General features: G+C 41.5%; 1 pseudogene; it reads right to left on the bottom strand.

Moving 5' to 3' along the window:
• Nucleotides 1-4,267: 4,267 nt before the first annotated feature.
• Nucleotides 4,268-11,318, bottom strand: LOC131478717 (histone-lysine N-methyltransferase PRDM7-like; annotated as a pseudogene).
• Nucleotides 11,319-11,567: the final 249 nt, after the last annotated feature.

Here is an 11,567-nt window from a genome sequence, read left to right as displayed (position 1 = left end):
CCCCATCAGACACAATATGGGTTCTCTACCCTCAGACACAACCAGCCAGCAAATGTTACCGGGGTCCTTGCAGTCTCAGGAGCATTGGCTTCTCCTATAATTAGCATATAGGAGAGACACACAAATAAATATGTGCTACTCATGATCACAGGCACATACATACATATGTCATTACAATTCCCTGACACGCACACAGGTGCGTGTCATGACACACACACACATTTCCATGACACCCACATAGTCATGCAAACACCTACATGTAAGTGTACCTTACATCTGTTGGTCTTCAACACTGAGGCTATAGAGCCTGGAAACAGCAGGCAGAGGAACCAGAAGATGCCATTTCTTGCAACAATATCAGAGCCAAAGTCAAAGAGAGACCATCATGCTTAACTGGAGATAAGATTCCTCTCCTAAACCCCCATGTGTATTTAACAACAGGTTTCTCTCCCACAGTCCGTGAACAGATCCGCCTTTCATATACCCAAAAGAAATACAGGTTTACAGCTCCATGAAGTCTTTTTTTTTTTTTTACTTTATTTTATTTTATTTTGGGTTTACTTTTTTATTGATTACATTGTATGATGTGATACAGTTTCGTTGGAACTGGGAATCACCCCAACTTTCCCGGTCCTCCCCCCATTGGGGATATTCCACCTTGTTGCATATCCACTGATCAAGTACAGTTGAGATTCCCTCTTTGCAAGCATAAACTAAATAGAGTCCAACATCTTATAGTCCAATCTAGCTCCTCAGCTTCCTGGGGAGACCCTGTCCGGTGCAAGGACAGAACCATTAGATTATCAACCCAATCAATTAAAGGCTCCAACGTAAGCTCAGCAACAATCAGCTTCGTTGTGTAACTAATAGTTATAGTATTGAGTAAACAGTATGTTAAAAACAATTGCAATTTCTTAACCATCTTCTGTGATCAGCTCATTGTCAAACACGCTGCTTCTTCCCACATGTGTTCTCTAGTAAGCTGATGAGTGTAGTCTCAACTACACACCCTGAAAGCATATGGCTTCTACCTTCTGTGTCCTCTGGTGTGTGATGAAATGTAACTTCTGTGTGAAAACCCTCCCACACTCCCTTCAAACTGAGAGCTTCTCCCTTGTGAGTCTTTCGGTGCCTGGTGGGGTGTGATTTTTGTGTGAAGCCTTGCCTACATTATTTGAACTCATTGGGTTTCTTCCCAGTTTGCAAACTCTGGTGACAGATAATAATCTGTGACATATCACTGATGCCTTACAAACAGTTGCCATACTCAGCCCTACTCTGTTTGGGAATGCTACCTCTCACAGAAGATTTGAATGCTTTTTCTGCATTCACTGCCTAGCCTCTTGTGGGATCGTCCTCTTTTCCTCACTCTCACACAAGGCCTCCACTGACTTTTGGGTGGAGGCTGGAAGAAAAAAAGAATGGCCCTTATTTCTCCCTCTGCTTTTTTGTTTTCAAAATGGGTTTGGAATTTTTATGGACCTCTTGTCCTTAACTGTGTCATGGCATCTATGTGGATCAGATGGTGCCCATCCCCTTGAGAATGATTCACTGGTTACAGGAGCTGTCTTGCAGATGTTTCAGAGAATTCCCAAGAGCAGTAACTAAGGATGGCATGCCAAATGAGGGACTTGTGATTGAAGACGACAAGCAAGCATAGGTAACCAGGATGGATCTCTGACTACATTGTGTCTTCTAAAACAAGATGGTTTGAGGTTAGGACAGATACAGACAAGCAGCCTGGCTGCCTGCTTTCACTTGGGTTAAGCCTGTCCTACTATTTATTCCTCATGTACTAGCAACAGCTGGCATCCCCAGGTGATCCTGTGTGGTACGTCAATCATCTTGTTGTTGTTTTTTTTTTTTTTTTTTTTTAATTTTCTGCGAGAGCTTTAGAAATCCAAAAGGTCTGTATCAGCAGACCTTTTCACATATGAACCAGTCCAATGCAACCCAACTACTATTCTGTAGCTTCACTCTTATACTTCCTTCATAGCTTAGGCCTCAGGGACCTCTACCACATCCGTTGAGGATGTCCTCTTCATTCATGTTTCCCTGTATTTCTCTGTCCCCATAGCCTTCACTTGGATCCCTGGCACTTTGTCTGAAAAGTTATTTGAGGCTATCTTCTTGTGTTGAAAAGAACTCTGATCACTCAGGGTAGAATTTCCTTCTTCCCATTCTTTATGAACAGGATGAGCTCTATGAAGGAAGAAGCCACACAACAGGAGATTCACAAATTTGGAAGACACATTTAGTTTAAGATGAGCACCTATGAGTAGATCTGTGTTTATCAACCCAAAATAAGTGCAACTGATGTTTTGTGTTACTGTTCTGGCTTGCCAAGGGACAGTAATGCCCGTTCCTGAGTCTGAGACAACCTAACTACCACTGCCTCATGCCTACGCCAAGGATTGCTTTTCCTCCCTGTCACACAAATCATGTGAAAGACTATCCTCAGGTGTCATGCCTCTCTGTATTGACCAATCTCAGTGTTTGCCTATTTTTCATGCATTGGAACTTCCCACTTCAAAGATACTTCCCTCCATTGACTGACTTGTTCTCTGACCCCAATTTCAGATACCCACTGTCCTCTGATAGGTTTACACATAAGACTCTATCAACCTCAGTGTGATGATCCAAATCTCCACAAGAGTCTTTTTTCATCAGGAAAATCTAGACGGGGGAAAACAGCGTGGTGTTGAGGTGCGTTGAGCTTCAGACTGCAGTGCTGCCAGCCTGTATATATGATTGCTGGACTCGTAGCTATGCTGCTTCTGAGCAACCCCCGTGAGACCACATCTGGGAAAACAGCAGACTATGGCCTTATTTTGTGGATGCCATTATGTGGGAAATCTGAAAGAAATTCTTTGGCCCTGATCTAAGTCTGGTCCAGCCCTGGTGGTTGGGGCTATTTGGGAAGTGAGCCAGCAGATAATGGATTTCTCTCTTCCCTGTTTGTAGCTTTTCAAGTAAATAGGAAAGTCTTTCTAAAGAAGCAAACAGACATGAAAACCAGACGTAATCTGAAACACGTGGCTGTGCTCATACTTATATTTCACTCAATTGTATTATTCAGCACATCTCCATTTCCATGGACAGTCTTAAGCCCAGAATTCACATGACAGCATCCCATTGAAACAATGACTAAATAGAAACCTACGCCTTTTTTGGGGTGGAGGAGTCGGGGAGCATGGAGAAAATGTAAGATAAACTGTTCATGATCCAGAAGGAACTTCCATAGTAGAAGAGCTGCAAAGTGACCAAGACCTTGTTTCTTGTCTTGGGCCCTCTCTAAAAGGGGTGTTGTGGGATATTTTTGTGCACCAAGTATTTAACAAATAAAAGAACTAAATGAAACTAGTATCAATTGTCCCCAGGAGTCAAAGACATAAAAAATAGGTCAGGATTAGTTTACACTGGTTTAAGTCACTGACTATGATACTAGTATGCTGTAGAAGCACTAGATTGAGCTCTAGCTGCTCCATGTCCACTCTCCTGTGTGTTAATGTACCCAGGGAAAGAGCACAAGATGGTTCAAGTGCTGAAATACATGGGAGACATAGACGCATTCCAGACTCCTGGCTCAAGCCAGTGATAGTCTGTGCAGGTGCAGCATTAAATCTAATTGTATTTATATATGTATGTATATATAAATATTATATCATATATTTATATATAGCATATGCTGATACATGATTGGTGTAGAGACAGAGAGGAAATCTTCTGTCTTTTTATTCACTCCCCAGTGGCCACAATAACCAGAGATGTGTCCATTCAAAGTCTTGAGCCAGGAACTTCTTCCAGGGTCCCCAATGTGGGTATAGAATCCCAAGGCTTGAAGCCATCCTCACGAGCTTTCCCAGACCACAAGCAGGTTTCTGGAAGGTATGAGGAGCAGTCAGGACATGCACTGGTGTCCATATGGGATCCCAGCATGTCCAAGGTGAGGACGTTAGCCATAGGATGCCATACTATGCTCTAGTGCAGCTTTTGGGGAATAAAACAGTAGGTGGTGATCTCTCCTTTCTATCTCTCTCTATCTCTGTGCTTGAGTCTCTCTATAACTCTTCCTTTCCTTTCTTTTGATAAGTAAGTCTTTGCTTTTGCTAAATGGAAATCACATTTGAATTGAACTTTGGCAGCCCTTACAATATTTTGACTCCTTAGAGATGAATCACAAATAATCCCAATGGGACTCCTTTGCTTATTTCAAAACAACAGTGCTACTTACCTCTCACTGTTGTGAGCTCTTCCTTTTTCTTCCCTTCTTTTTCTTCTCGTTGCTTCCCTTGATACCCAGCTTCTGGCCATACTCATCCCCATATCAATTTAACAACTCACAGCCTGGTTTGATGACCTGGGAGGTGTGGTAAAATATCTGCCTGTGGTACTGGAAGGCCACCAAATTTTGCTGCTCATTATTCCGGGCACAGTTCACATACCTGGGGTGGAGATAATTATTGAGTTTGCATTCTCTGTCATGTTTAAGTCTCATGCGTTCTGTAATAGCCTCCACCCTGCTTGAATTCCAATTCTGCAAGAGCTCTCCCTGCAAACATATACCTCTCTCATGAGATCAGTGAACTCCCAGGTGCAAGTTGTAGATACAGTGTTCATTGTGATAAGCATGCTTCCTTCCTTTCTTCCTCATTAGTCATCCTCAAAACCCAAGCCCACCTTACTCCCACCTTGACTGTCATGAAGCACACAGTTTCCCTAAACTCCAAATTTCATTCAGGTTTCTGCTACAGAATTGGATGAGTGGACACATTTCTTACATCTAGCTTTCCACACATGATCCACAACTCAGCTTTCCCAAAGGCAATCCTTTGGAGTCTTTTCTCTTGGATCTTTCTACTGGATCCTGGGAGTCCAAGATCCAGAAATGTAGAGGAGTCTTCATTGTTTCTTATCCTCTCACAGAACTGCTCATAGAAACCCTTGTCCAGATGCAGCTTCCTTCTCTCATCCACATCCCAGGTTAAGTTTTGTTTTGTTTAGTTGATAAAGTTTAGTATTTTATTTTTATTTGAGAGGCAGAGAAGCAAAGAGGACAAGGGGCAAAAGACAGAGATGCCAGAACGGGTAGAGTGGGGACACAGTGGCAGGCAGGAGCTTCAACCAGGTCTTCCACGTGGGCACAGAGGTCAAAGATTGAGGACATTCTCTAAAACTTCCCTGGATTCATGGGGAAGCCACTGGTTTGGCAGTAGAGCAACCAGTACTTGGGATACAGGCTTCACAGTCACTACCTTAGCCCACTGCATGTCAATGTCTGTCCCCAGAACCCGACTGTTTCCTCTTTTTATTTTTTATTTTTTGTCTTTCACTGTCTCATTGATTGAAGGTCTTATGTCTGAAGTTGTTCTGACAGTGTATAATTGTCAAAAGACTAAGAAACATTACTGCAAGGCACCAATTTCATGGAATCTCCATGTATTTAGGAAATTTTTGACACTGGAAGGCTTAATCAATGCTAATTAGAGAAAGAGTGAGTCTAATGGCCCCAGTTGATCTAGATTCCTCAAGGCCCATCTTTGTGTTCTGTTTATTAAGCATAGTGATTTATGTTATGATAAGAAAGCAAGAATTGACAGCATCAAAGATGAAAAAATCAACATAACAACAGACACCACAACCATTAAGGACATAATTAGAAATTACTACAAAGCACTGTACTCCAACAAATCAGAAGACCAACAAGAAATGGAAAAGTTCTTAGGCTCACACCACCTGCCAAAATTTAGCCCAGAGGCAACAAACGAACTGAACAAACCCATAACTGAAGCAGAGATTGAATCAGTGACTAAAGATCTCCCATCAAAGAAAAGCCAGGCCCTGATGGCATCGCTACAGCATTCTACACAACATTCCAAACAGAACTAACCCCAATCCTCTACAAACTCTTCAAAACAATTGAAAAGGAGGCAACTCTTCCAAACTCATTCTATGAATCCAACATTACCTTAATCCCAAAACCAGGCAGAGAACCAACAGAGAAAGAAAACTACAGACCTGTCTCTTGATGAATATTGATGCTAAGATTTTCAACAAAATCCTAGCTAATAGAATTCAAAAACACATCGGACAGATCATTCATCCAGATTAGGTAGGATTCATCCCTGGAATGCAGGGATGGTTCAACATAAGGAAATCCATAAATGTGATACACCACATCCAAAAAATGAAAAAAAAAAAAAGAATCACATGGTCAGTCCATAGATGCAGAAAAAGCTTTCAACAAAATCCAACACCACTTCCTGCTAAAAACCGTAACCAAGGTAGACATTGATGGAAAAATCTACAACATAATCATAGCGATATATGAAAAACCCAACACCAGCATCATACTGAATGGAAAAAAAAATGGAAACCTTCCCCCTGAGATCTGCAACAAGACAAGGATGTCCACTTTCTCCAATACTATTCAACATAGTCCTAGAGGTACTCGCTGAGGCCATAAGACAAGAAAAAGCAATCAGAGGAATCCAAATGGGAAACAAGTCAAGCTCTCACTTTACGCTATCACCATACACAAAGATCAAATCTAAATGGATAACAGATCTAATCCTACATCAAGAAACCTTCAAACCTTTGGAAGAAAAGGTTGGAAATACTCTGCAAGATCTAGGGGTAGGTCCCAAATTCCTAAAAAGGACACCGAAGGCAATAGCAATCAAGACCAGAATAAACAAATGGGATGTCATCAAACTAAGAAGCTTCTGCATAGCAAGGGAAATAATCAACAAAGTAACAAAGTAACCCACAGAATGGGAGAAGATATTCACGCACTACATAGGTTATAGAATATACAAAGAGCTACAAAACAACCAAAATGTCAAAACAAACAAGCCACTCAAGAAATGGGCATGGGAAATGGGCAGACACTTCACAAAGGAACAAACCCAAATGGCAAATAAATATATGAAAACATGCTCAAGTTCCCTGGCTTTTAATTGATTGGGATGATATTCTGCCCACTCTGCCTTCAGACCAGAGAGGGTATGCCTAACAAGCCGTTGAACTTGGCTGGACAATAAGATGCAGGTTTCTATGTTTGGTATATGCTTGCAATGGAGGAATCTCAACTGAACTTGAACTGTGGTTATGCAAAAAGGTGGAGGAATCCACAATGGTGGGAGGGTTTGGGGAGGGGTGGGGAGAATCCAAGTACCTATGAAACTGTGTCACATAATGCAATGTAATTAATGAATAAAAAAAGAAATAGTATTTATATAGAATGTGCTTTTAGAAACTGGTCATGACATTCACAGGTCAATAGAGGACATATAATGCAAAAGTCACTGGGGAAAGTAAAGGAGAAAGGAAAGTGATCTTGTCTTGGAGAGAAATATTCTCTGTAGTTGTAACATGCCATGGCTCTTACCTCATCCAGTTGGCCAAAGAAGTATCCTTTCCATCCACGTACTCATAGCTGTTCCTGCCATTGGCTATCTGAGTTTCAGAAAAATAGGTTAATACGTTTCTGAAATGGGGGTAGTTCAGCAGAAATATACCAACTCTATCATCATGTTCTGTGACATTACATGAGTCCAACACATGTTGAGACTTTACATTGTGATGGTACACATTTATTCTTGTTTATTTCTCTACAGTAGAAGCCCATAGAGGAGATTGCCACTGCTTTGCTTTTAACAGCCCAGTGATCTTCTCTATGCTAATATTTATTTATTTTTTGGAATTATTTATTATTATTACTAAGTCAGATGTACAGAGAGGAGGAGACAGAGAAAGATCTACCATCTGATGGGCCACTCCCCCAATTAACCACAGCAGCCGGTACTGTGCCGATCTGAAGCCAGGAACCAGGAAGCTCTTTGGGGTCTCCCATGCAGGTAGAGGGTGCCAAGGCTTTGGGCCGTCCTCAACTGCTATCCTAGGCCACAAGCAGGGAGCTGGATGGGAAATGGAACTGCTGGGATTAGAAAGAGTGCCCAGTTTTGATCCCAGCAGGTTCAAAATGAGGACTTTAGCCACAAGGCCACGACGCCGAGCCCTATGCTAATCTTTACAGCCTGGTTCATCATGTTGGCTCAACTCACGCCATAATGTGTAGAAGGACACATGAACCAGTCTCATGCTAGGCAGGAGAAAAGCCATGAGACTGGAAAGGGATGTGCTTCTTACCTGCCATCTGTACCCACTGTCGGCTTCCTCTTCCACTTCTGTGATCCTGCCCTCAAAAGGACCAAAGTGCAGCCCCAAAGGCAGATCAGATGCTTCATTAAATACTCCAAGCCCAGCCTCCGGAATGCTCGATGGGCCAACTCGAAGTCCAGTGGGCACACTGAGGAGAGCACGACTAGGATGTCCCTTATCCACTGGATTGTCCTTTAGAAACACGGGGAGTCCATGAGCAGCACAGCACTTCAGGAAGCAGATCTGACACTTCTCACAATCTGGAGATGAGAGTGGAAGGGATGAGGAACATATATCAAACGTTGCTGGCTATAGAGAGCATCAGAAGCAGCCAAGTGCTCACATCACTCAGCCTCAGTCTTGCACCCCAAGTTACCAGAAGACAGAATGATGTAAGACCAAATTACAAGTGGAATTTCAATTCAGACTATGGGATTTTTCTTTGTGGATGTGCCAAAGGGTCACTTACACAGGTAGTCATCATCCTCAGTCTCACTGAACTCTTTGTATGTCTGACCCTTTCTTCCTTTCAAGTTGTACATCTGAAATTCTTCATTCTCATCCTTTCTTCTGAGTTCTGAGATGGAGAGACTAAGTCAGTGAAGTTATCAGTTCTTTTGGGTTTAATGTTTCAAATAACATAAACAGCTTTCAAGATAAGGAAAAACTGCATGGACATTTGTTTTTCATTACAATCTCTGGTTTTAATTCATTTCCCCTGAAGTTTGAACATCTGTTTATTTAAATGGCAAAGAAAGACACATCTAGAGATTGACACAGCAGTTGAGAGAATCAGAGCATACAGAAGGCAGAAAGAGGTGGGGAGGTTCACTCCTCTGTAACCTGGATAGCACCCAAATCAGTCTCAGATCAGAAAGCTTTATTCAGTTTTCCCAGAGGGTTGTAAGACCTCAATCACTTATCTCCTCACCAAGTGTTACTAAGTTGTATATCAACAATTTGCAAGAGTCAGAGATAGGGTCAGTTCTGGAACCCAGGCACTCTGCCATGGGACACAGGCATATTAACTGGCATCTTCACTCCTAGGACAACTGAATTCCTCTCTATAAAGGTTTTGCATATAGGCTAAGTAACCTGATCCCAATTATATTTTCTTAGATCATCCCCAAAGGGCTTAAAATATAATCATGTTTCTAGGGGCTCTATTTGTTTTGTGTTGAGTGTGACCCAACCATGCGATTGCATCCCTCACAGCTTGACCATCCTCATCAAGCCTCACCCTCATTGTGCTTCCTAGTGGGTTTAGAGAGACAACTCCTGAAATTATTTTCTTGCCAAGTTTATCTGTAGAGTGCTGTCCTGAGCTGTTTGATTCCTTAGGATGGAACACTGCTTTCTGGCCCTTCTTTGAGCCGGTTGTGTTTAGTAAATTTGCTGTTCCTGATGATTCCTTCGTACTGATTTCATTATGTGAAGGCCTGTTGGACTTTCCCTTTAATGAGAAAGTAACATTTTTTTTTAAACTCACTGTTCAATCCAGTTGTCCTTTGGGATTGCAAAGTGTTTTCAGGTACATGGCATTCTTTAAAGTATTAGCAAACATGGGAACTATGTGAGGTGATTGAATCCTGAAGGGAAAAGCAGTGTCTGTGTTTCTAGTGTATTTGAGGATAGATCACATCATTTGAGGCTGTTTTTCTACAGGTGGTTTTCAATTTCCTCTGCACAAATGAAAGTGGAAAAGGGGAGAACATTTAGAAAGATAATCTGGAGAAGAACATTTGTGAAAGCAGGTCGGTAGGGCTTCCTTAGGAAAGTATGTCTTATCAACCTGTGGATCGTGAAGGGAAAATATAGGAAAGCACAGACAGGATGAAATACAACTGGAGAATTTGGTGGCATACATGAGGTTAGGAAGAGGTGAAATCAGATGATTGTTCAAAAAGTAAGGTGTGAAAAAAGCTGAAAATGACAATATCCTGAGCATATTTGATTTGGGGATTGGATGAGCTGGTGCCTAGATCAATTGGATTGAACCCAGGTGTACTGTTAGATACTTCTCCACAGCTACTCTTCTTGACCTGTAAATTAGCATACATGTAGCTAAAGTTCATTTTGAGATATTACATACTCATTAATTTGATTTAGTAATATCAACAGTGCTACTACCAGTTTACCATGTTTTTATAGCTGAATCCCAAGTCATGCATACATATATCATATATATGATCTATATAGCAGATATATAGATCTTTAGAATTCCTTGGACTTGCTTTTCTGTTTCATCAGAAAATGTTGAATGAATTTTCCAGAAAATTTGGGGAAATTCTTCATGACCTAAACTCTGCCAAAATTTTGGAGAAGTATTTGTATTCAACTGGACACTCAAAAATCATGTTGTATTGTAGAAGTAACAGGAAATAAAAATAATTGCAAACATTGGAAGGACTGCGTACCAGGTACCCAGAGAAAGAGGAGGCTGTTTTGTCCTACAAGAATGAGGACATGAGTTTAAGATACAATTCTGTTTAATGTATGAGTGAACACAGAGGGAAGTTTAAGTTACTGCCTGTTTGATACATTCTCAGCATTAAAGCCTGGAGTCTTCAGTCCTGGATGTTCTCTCTCTCTCTCTCTCCAGTAAGATTTTATGGTTCTTCGTAAGAAACATTTCCAGAGGGAAAGAGAGACAAATATTATCAATCCACTGGATCATTCACAAGTGACAGCTACAGCCAGAGCCAGGCTGATCTGAAGCCCAGAACCAGGAGCCTCCTCCAGGTCTCCCACGTGGTGCCATGGTCGTAAGGCTTTGGGCCATCCTTCACTGCTTTCCCAGGCCATTAGCAGGGAACTGGATGGGAAGTGGAACAGCTGGGAAATGAACTGGCTTCCACATGGGACCTCAGATTGTGCCAGGTGAGGATTTAGCAACTAGGCCCTTGGAGACTTTCTCTGCTCTAAATAAAGTCCCTATGAAGGTGCGGACACCCACTCTTATCTCAAACACTTAACATTACTATACCTCACATTCCTCAATGTTTAAATGAGTGTATTTCAGTAACTGATTCGTAGGGTTGTTGGAAGGTTTAACTGTGTGTCTTGATGATAAAACTTACAAAGTCTGAAATACTGTAAAAACAACACAAGAAGTAGCGATTATTTGGCGTGTCTTGTTTAAGGTTCCTGATCATGTTAGCTATTATGAAAGATCATGACAGGAAGAAGACAGTTGATAGTATATGGTGTCCTTTCTTCTCTTACCTGTGAGGGACTTAAGAGGATCAATATTTATTGGTTTATTGTTATTTTCTTTTGGTGAATGTGTTTTAAGAGCTACTCACCTTCTGCTGTCTGGTGTGTTTCTTTTTGCAGGTCATGCGATGAGGTTTGACTAGAAGGTGACAAGAAAGCATTGATAAATATTTGAAAACTTTGCAAAC

The sequence above is a fragment of the Ochotona princeps genome, chromosome Y (assembly GCF_030435755.1).
Source record: "Ochotona princeps isolate mOchPri1 chromosome Y, mOchPri1.hap1, whole genome shotgun sequence".
Classification (NCBI taxonomy): Eukaryota; Metazoa; Chordata; class Mammalia; order Lagomorpha; family Ochotonidae; genus Ochotona; species Ochotona princeps.
This window is presented reverse-complemented; position numbering and strand designations above follow the sequence as displayed.